Source organism: Nicotiana attenuata, unplaced genomic scaffold (genome assembly GCF_001879085.1).
Source record: "Nicotiana attenuata strain UT unplaced genomic scaffold, NIATTr2, whole genome shotgun sequence".
NCBI lineage: Eukaryota > Viridiplantae > Streptophyta > Magnoliopsida > Solanales > Solanaceae > Nicotiana > Nicotiana attenuata.
Window position 1 is genome coordinate 153,681 of NW_017670719.1, and position 11,124 is coordinate 164,804.

The following is an 11,124-nucleotide window of genomic DNA, read 5'->3' on the forward strand; positions in this document are numbered from 1 at the left end:
CATGAAAATCCCGATATTTAGGCTATACGTCGCATTTGTAAGAATCCCTAAAGGGCATACCCTCGATGTAGACGCCTACACTATCGCTAAGGATAAAAAATGGCTACGGCCAAACACATATGACTACTGTCTAAACAGCTGATACTACCAAAATAACGCGACTCGGGGACGCCCTACTGTTGCTAAAAAATTGCAGGCCACTACTCTGAATATACTTCAGAAAGAACCGGTTAAAACAGGCTTACCTCCACAGGAAAAAACGAGCTCCGACAATATCGGCTCCCAAAAATGCAAGAGCGTCGGTCTACTCGACCTATGAGCTATGAAGCTTAAGAGGTGCTCGAAACATTGCGGACAATTACTTGAAATCTAGTTCCTCAAGAACCGACGACGGGTTAGGCAAAATACTACAAAAAGACCTTAATGAGCGGATACAAAGCCTACAAAAAGCCCACGGGCAAAAAACAGCGTAAGAGCCATTTTCGCCAGCTAAGCAAGCCTACGGGCCACATATTGAAAGGTCTCTACGACCAAATAACGTAAGAGCCATTGTCGCCAGCCAAAAAATCTTGACAACTTGAGGATTAAAATGAGCTCGAATTGTAACCCGATTCGGAGACCGGATCCAAAATAGTTAACTATACAAGCCTATGGGCCACATATTAAAAGGTCTCTACGACGAAACGGCATAAGTGCCACCATCGCCAAAAACTCAATAAAATCTACAGGTCGATTACAGCTCGAATTGCAACGCGACTCAGAGACTGGACCCGAAAAGTGCAACATGCCTAATGGCACGGCATAAGTTCCATTATCGATGCCCGGAGAAACGATGAAATTTAACGGTCGATTGTTGCTCGAGTTGCAACGCGACTCGAAAACTGGCCGGAAGAATTCAATACGCCTACGGGCATGGCATAAGTACTACTGTAGCCAGGATCTCCATGAAATGTAAGGGCTAATTAAAGCTCGAATCGCAACGCGACTCAGAGACTGAGCCCGTAGACAGTTGATGAACGCAAGCCCAAGGGCGAATACTGGATCAAATCGACCCGGTGGAAACACCAACAAGCGGAACAAAAAAATATAAGTTGCGGGGTTCCCCCTGTTATTATTACATATTGACGGCGAGGCGCAATCTCGGCCCGGTGGTATAACGAAAGCTACATATACACAACAAAGAAGGCAGGGAATATTCTTTCCCCTTTTTCCGGCAGCTACGGCCCGGCGGTCTCCTCCTCATCATCCTCATTATCGGATATCAGGAACTTGGTATCGAACTCCTCTCATATGGCTTGTTCGATCTCCTCCGAAAGATCAAAGCCTCTGGCATGAATCTCCTCGAGGGTCTCCCTCCGGGACCTGTACCTCTCGTACTCCTTGCTATTGTTTGCACGATCAAAGGCCTTCTTCAGCTCAGCCCTAGCGGCAGCGGCAGTCCTTGAATGAGCTGCCATATTTTTCCCCGCCCTGGTATTATTTATCACAACCTCGGCCCGGACGTTCACCACCACGGTTTTCGCCCTTGATAGATCGGATGAGAGACTCGCGATCATCTTCACCCGAGCAGAATCACTCGCACGAACTGCCTGAATTTGCGCCTCGAGAGCGGATGTCATGGCCTGAGCCCTCTCTTTGTCCTCGGAATGGGCACTAACACGCGCTTGCAGCTCGGCAAAGTCACGTTTGGCTGTGCTGACCTCGCCCTAGAGTTGTTCCAGCTCATCCGCCTTGTCCTTCAACTGAAACAGAAACACGTTAGAGACAACATGAAAAAAAGGAGAATACAGGCCAGCTCGGAATGCAGAATACCAGTTTCTCCAGGAGGGCCTCCCGGGTGCAGCTTCATTCTGGCCCACGCCGTAAAGAGATGAGCTCATTTTCCTTTGCCTCACAAAGAAGTTTGAGGGATCTTTCCATTTCTCGAGCCTCCCACAACAGAGCCTCGTAACGAAGCAATGCGGTTTTGAGCCTATCAAAAGCCTGATGAAGAAGAGCCAAGTGAGAAAAGGGAAGAGAAAGGAGCATTGGGCTAGAACATACCTACCACGGTCGAAAACTCACCACGAGGCTAACACGATGAGCCTCGCCGAGGGCCGAAGCAACCCCGGATGGTGCATCAATCCTGAAAGTTTGCCGGCCAATCGAATCATTTCCCCTCAGCCGCTGCGGAGAGGGCACCTCACTGCAAGCCTTCTCACACCGAGGAACATCTTTCCTTTTGCCAACGCTCTTTGACACTTGGGCCAGTAATCTCTCCTCCTCCTTCATGGAATCCAGTCTCGCCACGAATGAACTCCCGGCACCTGCGACAGAGAAATCGAGCGAGTCAGCAAAAGGGAAGCCATCCCCAAAAAAGAGGGCGAACGCCAGGCACATACAATAGTGTTTCGCCTCCCATATCCCTTTAGAAAGATCTCGCCACCGGTGCTTATCGTGAGCCCAGCTAGCTGCCAGCCTACGAGACCATTCGGCTAAATCTGTAACCTAATCGGGCGACCAATGAGTTGTTGTAAGCAAAGGACGGGAAGACATCATTATGGGGCCAACCTCATATGAAGAGAAAGACAGTTCGAACAAGGTACGTACGTGTGGAGTTCCATTTCTCGGGGAATGGTAAAAATTCTTCGGGGATGATATCGGTCGTCCGGACTCGAACGAACCGACCCATCCACCCATGGTCCTCATCCTCCTAGCTGCCAATCGTAGAAGCTTGAGTGGACCTACGCTGAAGAGCAACTACGCCCTGAAAATTTTGGGGTTGTGCCTCGTGTGCGGGCTGGTATCGAGGTTCAAAGATTCACTGGATAGGCGGGAGCTGAAGTTTCTTTGGCCCGGCCGAATGTGCCTGAGTTAACAAGAGTTGAAGACGCCTCACCTCGAGATGGGAAGGCCATCGAGGAGATGGTCGAGTCTGGAGTAGAAACTGAGCTTGAGGCACCCTAGAATGAAGACGATGCCTCTAATGATCTTTATGGGGCAATAGTTATCAGGGATTCCTCTTCATTCCCTCAAGTTCCGTAATCGATGATACGTGACGCTCAGGCTACAGAGACTTGTCATGGAGGCGGGACCCACGGGGAGGAACATTTTTTCTGTGGCAATTTTGCTGATGTGGAAGACGTCACTGGTTTGGGTGATTTGGTCATGCCAAGGAAGAGCTCGAATGAGGGTTCCTCGAGCTATACATTTACCAATATATTCCCGGCTCCCAACGGTGACACCGATCGAAAATGGCCTCTTATCATTTGGATCCCGGAAGTTACACAGGTTTTTTCTACCCTCATAGGGGTGAAAAGTTATCTTTGATGCTTGGTCACTGAGAAGGACCAAGCCAAATTGAATGCAATGGATATTTCCTACTTGTTCAACGAGGCCCAACATGCTCTGAATCGGGTAATTTCAAGAACCATTGCCTTTTTGTGATTTTTTGACTTGTAGATATTTCTAACATCCATTCCTTTCTTGTAGGCTTCGGTGTTGCACCACGAGGCCTTTATTCGTGTTCGAGAGGAGCGCAAGGTCGAGGTCCAAGGTCTCACTAAGAAATGCAACACTTACAATATTCTTAGTGAGAAGGTTCAGGTGGACCTGGTTGAGGCTCGAAACACGCATGAAGAGATGGCCGGGCAAATATTTTGAATTCTACATAATAGTGAGGTTGAATCGGAGATAGCAACTAATAATCTTCTGCAGCCTCGACACAGGCTCGAACAGATCAAGGTCTTTTGAGGGAAAATAGACGAAGTGCGAGCCGAGGTTGAACTATTCATGGGATGTATGGGCATCAGGGCTACACAAAAGGAGACCGTTTAAGTAGAGCTGGATTCCACCAAGTCACAGCTTCAACGTGCAAGATACAATGCCTCGGTCCAGGCGAAGAAAGTTTAGGAACTCGAATCCAATTTAGCCAATCTGGCCAAGGAGCTCGAGGTTTCCAGATTCGAAGTGATCACGGCCAATATTTTGGCCCCGGCTGCATCGGAACAATATAGAGTCGATGATGAAGCCACCTTTGATCAAGCCAAGGGCATGGTTGATCATTTGAAGTGGCAGGCTCAGAGGGAGGTTCTCGAGGAAATCCTTGCTCAAAGTGTCAAAATATCTGCTGAGCTCGAGATCGCCAAGACCGAGAAAGAAAAGGCTCGGAACTTAGCATTTCCCGATGAGGATTCCGAGGATGTGAGTGGATCTGGTGGAGAAGACTCTAAGGGCGAACAAGACTAGGCCTTTCGGATTAGTAGTGTTTATTTTAAGTATGTTTTGGCCTTTATAAAAATCTTTTGATCGAGACATGTGGTCCTTGTAAGATAAACTTTGATAGATAAAATTTTCCTGTTCTTTCTGAATCCGTCTTCTTTTCCCTTAATCTGTCGTTACTTGTTTTATTGATGCCTTATGAGATTACATTCACAGGTTCGAGGTTTAGAAAAATTTGGACCGAAACTGAATTGTTGTAGAGTGAGTGTTTCCTCGAACTAGAAGTGGGGTAACCATTATATTTTAATTGAGTGAGGATGATCCCTCGAACTAAAAACAAGAGATGGCCCTTAGGATCTTGTATTAGCACGATGTGACCTTAGTAATAAGATCTGCTTTTCCCTTTTTCGATTGAAAAGTTTATTTGAAGTTATGCAGAATTTATTATGCCTTAGCACGAAATAAGAAATTGTTCGAGAGTTCGAACAGTTTTGTATTCATTAGGGTTCTCGAGGCTTGATATTATCTAAACCCCTCATAATTTTGCCGAGAGTAGCCTTTTAAACTGCTTTATAAGAATATTTTAAGGCCTGTTATATTACAGAATTCGGACGTCTCCGAACCTGTCAATTTTGCTGTGGCCATTTATTTGGGATTTGAATCTTGGGTTCGTTCCCCGTTATACTTCGCGATTATTTGAGGTATCAATCCCGGAGTGGGGTAACCGTGTCCTATAAAGTTGAGGGTTGTATTTTTAGGGTCGCATAATATCGAGATTTTACTAATTCGATCTCGTCTATTTTTCATACGGAAGTCCCCGAGTGGGGGATTAGTTGTTCGAACTTTGGTTGCAATCGAACCTTAAACCTATTTACACAATAGATCGAGCATGAAATTCTGAAGTAGAAAATTTTTCTCAGGAATGAGATATTGGCAAAGGAGAAATACTTCTTCCAATAGATGATTATGCATGTGTACATGTAAGATGTTAGGGCTCGATTAACCTATATGGGAACAGTTTGGTTCGATTGTTTGGATCTTACAAAATTTACCTATCGAGACCCAGAATTTACGAAGTAATTTCCTTGCAATGAATGGAATTAATTATGCCCCCATTATTCGAGGTTGATTTTAATGAAGACGATGATACTATTGAATTGCTCTAAGTTAGCACGGTCAATGGTTGCCTCGTTAAAAACCTTACCGGAAAACCCTTTTGGGACATAACGGGTCAGAGGGAAAAATAGTGCAACGCGTGCCTTCAGACCAAAAGTCTTCGAGTCTAGGAGTCCATTGTTGTCTCTAGTCAATCACTTACAGGGGTTAGTTTAAAACATAAATGACAATGGAGAAGGTCGTACCTTAGCAGCAGTATTGTTTCAAGTGCGATATGTTCTAATTGCTTGGTAGTTGTTCGCTGTTCATTTTTTCGATACGTTATTTTCGAGCGGCTAATCAAACGAGGGTAGCTTTGCGTCTCTTGTCCGAAAATTCTAAACTTGTATTCATCGATTCATTATTTGACTCTTCTGTTGCATGCCGAAACCTGAGGCTGTATTCTCCGACTTTGTTCGGGATTAGAGTTTCACCATAGACTACGGCGAATGGTGTTGGCCCTGTACTTGATTTCAAAGTTGTACAGTACACCCAAAGGACACCGAAAAGTATTTCACTCTATTTTACTTTAGTGTCGTTCAACCTTTTCTTTAAATTTTTAATGATGGTCTTGTTTGTCGACTCAACTTGTCCGTTCCAAATAGGATGGTACGGCGTTGACATGACTATTTTAATTTTATGGTCTTTGAGAGATTTTTTCACTTTGTTGCCGATGAATTGCTTCCCATTGTCTCAAATGATCTCAGCCAGCATCCCGAATTGACGTATAATGTGGTCCTAAATGAAGTCTATGACTTCTTTTTCTCTGACTTTTTCATGTGCTCCAACCTACTTAGAAAAATAGTAAGTCATAAACAACATAAATTGAGCTTTACCTGGGGCCGACGGGAGAGGGATGACGATGTCCATTCCCTATTTCATCAATGACCGTGGGGATAACACTGAATGGAGTTGCTTTCCGGGTTCGTAAATCATCAGCGCATACCTTTGACATTTGTCACACTTTCGAGCAAATCCTTTTGTATCTTCTTCCATATCGGCCTAGTGGTATCCTACTCTAATGACTCTGTGAACCAATGACTCGGCATTGGAATGGTTTTCCCAAGTGCCCTTGTGAATTTCCCATAGAACGAATTCGGTGTCTCCTTGTCCCAAACATATTGCCAATGGTCTATCGAACATTCTCCTATACAGTGTTCCATCCTTGGCCAATGTGAACCGTGCGGCCTTCGTACATAGAGTCCTCGATTCTTTGCGACCCGGTGGAAGCTTACCGTTCTTTAGGTATTCAATATACTTATTCCTCCAGTCCCAAGTTAAACTTATGGATTTTATTTTGGCGTGACCTTCATCGATTACTGAAATCAAAAGATGTAGATAGTCCCGAGCTAATTTCGTAGTCTTCGATCGATGACCCCAAATTTGCAAGGGCATCGGCCTTACTTTTTTGTTCTCGAGGTACATGCCGCCGGGTCCATTCTTTAAATGATGTAGAGCCACCTATAGTTTATCCAAGTTCCTCTGCATTTGATCTTCCCGTACCTCAAAAGTTCTGTTGACTTGGTTTAACAAAAGTAGGAAGTCACACTTGGCCTCGATGACCTATGCTCCCAAGCTTTTAGCTAGCTCGAGACCTGCAATCATAGCCTCATACCTGGCCTCATTGTTAGTTAATTTTGAAGTCTTTATATACTGTCTAATTGTATTACCTGTGGTGGCTTCAAAATGATGCCTAGCCCGGACCCTTTCACGTTCAAAGCACCGTCTCTAAGAGGGTCCACACCCCCAATGATGTAGCCAATTTTAGTAATAGGTCCTTTGCGACCTCGGGTACGAGGGATGGCGTGATGTCGGCCACGAAGCCTGCCAAGATTTGAGACTTCATGGTCATTCAGGGTTGATACTCAATATCATAGCCGCTGATCTCGACGGCCCATTTGGCCAATTGTCCCGAGTGTTCAGGCTTGTGCAAAATATTGCAAAAGGGATAAGTGGTTACAACACAAATTGGGTGGAATTTAAAGTACGGTTTAAATTTCTTAGAGCTCCTTATTAAAGCGAGCGCTAATTTTACTAGGTATGAGTATCGGGTTTTGGCCTCTCCTAGGGTTCTAATAACATAATTATTTGCCGTGAAAATTGTAACGACAATTAAATTTGTTGATGGGACTCTAAAAATACGTGTATCTATTTTTTTGCTAGTTGTTAGAGCAGTTGGTGCTAGATATATGAAGTTAAAGGATGAAATACAAACTAAAACGGGGCTATGATATAACCGGTGGAGCTTGGTGTGTGGGCTTCGAATTGGCCGATGAGGGGCCTCGAGGTTGATGCCTAGGCTCGGGCTGGAGCTATCGGGGGTAAGCGGGAAATGGATAACAGTTAGAAGATAATCAATGGAGGCTCTTTATGGCCAATGATAAATGATAAATGAAGAACAAGTATGAAAGCAATAAATAAAAGTAGTAGCCTCGAGCGAGTTAGTAGATAGAAGAGAGAGAGAGAGTGAGAGAGAGAGAGAGAGAGAGAAGAAGATGTTATTGTTTTTGTGTAGAATAGTTGGAGCAACAACATCCCTTTACAATGTGGTGAGGATCCCCTATATATAGGAGGGGAAATATAACATAGTACAGGATATATTAATTGTAAAGATACGGAGATGGGACGGCCAGATATGGTATCAGATACAACCTATGTTATCTGCTCGCCTCGTGAGTCCTCCATCCTCGGCATCATCGTTGGGTCAAACGTAAATGAACGTCGAGGGAGAGAAATCGACCACAACCCCACAGCCTCGAGGTCTTCGATATGAATCCCCGATAATACCTTAATGGCGAGAAATTGGTCCTTCCGATTTAACCGTATACAGGTAGTCTCCGCGTTTCCTGGAATTAAGTAATAGGAAAAAATTTTGAGCCGTCATTCTGAGGGAATAATTTCCGTAACATCACCCGATAAGAGCATTAAGTGCCCGTTTCCAGAAAACCGTGCATGGGTCACCATCAATCGCGATTATTGAGGAGATCGCGAACTGCTCATTGGATCGCCCTTTCCGCTCCCCAGGCGGTTCCTATAAATATATCTACCGCTTTGGCACTCCTTTTTTTACCACATCTTCAAATTCACGAGTCAGAGCCCGTTGTCTCTTCCACTCTTCCATCTCGTTTTTAGAGAAATTTTTGCCGTTAGAATGGCTAGGACTTCTAGAATAGTTCCTCGGGGGAACGACGCTGCATCATGATCTCGATCATCTATGGAGGAAACCAAAGTGATTCCTTTCTTGGAACAGTCTACCCCACCTAATCTCGATATGTCGAAGGATTTTAACATCGATGCCACTTCATCCACACCGGGCCGGTGTGAGCATGTGTCCCGATAATATAACATGGCGACCAATATTAACATGGTGAGGACAGACTGCCGATGCAGCGAGGCAGCGGAGGTGGAGATTCCCGGTCCTAACGATAATATAACGGACCATAAGGCCGGCTTCTTCACGTGTACACCTACCCATTAACCTTGGATCCTGATAATTCTTCTGAGATGGCGCTCTAGGAAAAGGCCGACCTTGCTATGCAGGTATTTTTCCTTGCTTGTACCCGACCTCTGCTCCCGTATACCGATACTAATTAGTTTACCTTTATCTTGTAGGTGGAGCAAAAAGGATTTCAGTTGGCCAACTGAACATAGAGATCTCTGGGTTGAGGAAGCAAAGTGAAGCAATGCCTGGGGAGTTGGCGACGTCCCGGGATCTTCTCAGGAATTCTCGCAAGGAGGTTGATGCCTTGGCCGCGACCAAGTCCGAGGTCAAAAGAAAGTTTGCCACTTATATGGAGAATGCAGCCACGGCGCACAAGATTTCTCATGACGTATCGATAGCAGATGGGTAGAAGCTAGCTTGAGCTATTAAACATGCTAAGGCGGATGCGAGGAGAGAGACCCTGGAGGAGATCGGTGCTAGAGGCGTCGACCTGTCAGCTGATCTTGAGGAAGCCCGCAATTTGGAGAAAGAACTGGCGCTTTTAGTTGCCCCTGATGTGGGCGGAGATAGTGGTGATGAGGAGTAGCCTCCTAGTTGTTTTCCATCCTCTCTTTTTCCCTTTTGTATGCACCCCCTCGGGGATGGATTCTGTAAAGATGTCTCTCGTGGACATGTTATTGGCAATTTAAAAAGGAGGGATTTTCTTGTTGTCATATTGTGGGCATGTCCCTGGGAATCAAGGGCTCCAGAAGCACACGGCTTAATCGATGCATTCTCCTCAGAAGCGTAAAGTGGCCTCGCCTTGATAAAAGGCTCCGACACATCACATATCTCATTATCGACGTTGCCCGCCTGGAGATCTACAGTCATGGGAGGGGGCACATCCGCACCCCCAAAGGACCGTCCGACACCAACAACGCCCACAACGGAAGAAGGAAAGAACAACTGCTAAATTCACCGTCATCATAGATAGAACCGGCGGAACGTAGGGCATGCTGCCCAAAGGACATCCTTTTCGTCCCTACAAACAACTGACGAGGGTATCGAAGGCATGGCACCAACTCTCGGGAGAAACGACTCGCCTCAGCTCGGTCTCCACCTTCTCCAAATAAAGAAGCCATTAAAGGCAGGTCCTGACAACCCCCAAGGATGCAAAAGCAACCAAGGGCATCGTCCATCAGCGCTGTATCATGCGCCGATATGATAGCCGGCCTCAGAAGACCCCCATCAGGGTAAAGTAAAGCTCCTAAAGGCCAGTAGCGCCTTCACCAAAAGAAGATCAGTGCACAAAGGCCTCTGCCAGAGGAAGACGGCCAACAGATGTAGTTGCGTCTTGGCGAACGCTGGTACGAAACTACGCCCAGACATCGGCTCGGGTGATCCAATCGCAGGCAGATCACTGCCTAGAGGCTACATTCGGGAAGCCACCAATGTCCCTAAACCCGCCAGCCCTCGGTCAGGCCTCCTCTCGAAGGCCACCACAAAGTCCGGAGACATCACCCTCGCCTTCACGATAAGGATCCGGCGGCCCAATGTTACTTCTCTGATTTTGGGTCGGGACCCAAGAAACCCTACGCAGAGCCATCTTATCAATCGAAAAGCTCCACAAAGGTTCGAGGGAGCGCCCAAGCACAATCAAAGGATAATCATATACTTTCTGGAAAGAGGATACCTACATCAAAGACCAATAGGCGGCCAGATACTCGAAGGCAACTTTCATCCGGGATAACGTTCCCAGAGGCCCCGGAATTCAATGCATTATCTCCGAACAATTTGGAGGGTCCGATAACCTGGACCTATCGGAACGAAGGCTCGCACTCAAGTCAGATGTCTATAGTCCACAAGTAAAATGAAGCATTCAAAGAAGAGAACATTCAAAAACAAAGCGAAGCAAGGAAAGCAGGAGTCTGAAAAGGTTTATTCATATTCATAGGAAATACAACGGCAATCGAGGGGTCCTTACATATGATTACGAAAGCCCGCGAGGGGATCATTACAAGGAAGAAAAATCTGATGATATGCATACAGCAAAAACCAAAGGGTCTAGCCTACTTTCTTACGACATCTATGTGATCACCCCCTCGGGCGTATAACCTCAAAGACAATATCTTCCAAGTCCGAGGCCCTCGGGGACCCCACCTCGATTCCTAGAATGGCATTTTCAAAAGGAAGAGAGGTGGGGGAAGGAAACAACAAGTGGCTGGGTGAAAAATCAGGCTGCAGAGAAACCCGCCAATATCAATCCCGCCAGACCACTTCTTGAGATGTTGCCCCGGCCCTGGAGGCAGCAACCAGCAGGAACCACCGCCGCAACCCCCCCCCCCCCC